Raw genomic sequence first — 873 nt, forward strand, 5'->3', positions numbered from 1 at the left:
GCCACAGCGTCTAGCGCTTGGGGTTGCTGTGGCTGCGATCAAAGTTTAGCGCGTATATACATTTTAAAGCTTGTCAGCCATAAATAAACGAAACGCAGAGAATTGGGTCGCATTTTGGGGCTTAGCAGTTAAACTGCGTCAAGATAAAGATGCAGCACTAAAGGTGCCAAGCTTTATGAAATGTTTCACTGAATGCCAAGCCAAGCAATTTCTGGCTGTAGCTGAATAACACTCAACGGTAATGGCTGCTGGCCAACAACAAGAACTTAAGTTCCATTCAGCACAAAATGTCGCTCAACTGTCAAAACGGGGCAATGAGTTGCCATTCGAGCTGCACTAAACACTTAACAACGCATCTTGTGTATGTCGAGGGGGGTGGGCAGTGAGATAAGCACTTCAAGCAACACTTTCCTTAAAGTATTTACTGCTTAGCAGCGAAATAAGTGAAAAGCTGCTAATGATTTGCACTTGAAAAACTTAACTGAAGTATAGAAATTTGCAATAAATTCGCTTTGATGTGTTTTATTGTTTAAAATCAGAATCAAAATAAATTAAATTCATTACGAAATTATGTGTAAAATAATAAAATAAATAAAGATATGTATGTATCGATATTATCTATTGTAGATAATCTACTAAAAATTAAATTAAAAAAATTAAAAATTGAAAAACTGAGCTCAAGCTTAGAAATTTGGTTTAAATTCGCTTTGATGTGTTTTATTGTTTAAAATCAGAATCAAAATAAATTAAATTCAATAGGAACTCATTTGTAATAAATAAGATGTATCGATTTTAACGATAACAATGTCTATTGTAGATAATCTACTAAAATTAAATTAAAGAAAACAAATAATTAAATCACTAGAAATATTG

Source organism: Drosophila busckii, chromosome 2L (genome assembly GCF_011750605.1).
Source record: "Drosophila busckii strain San Diego stock center, stock number 13000-0081.31 chromosome 2L, ASM1175060v1, whole genome shotgun sequence".
Lineage (NCBI taxonomy): Eukaryota > Metazoa > Arthropoda > Insecta > Diptera > Drosophilidae > Drosophila > Drosophila busckii.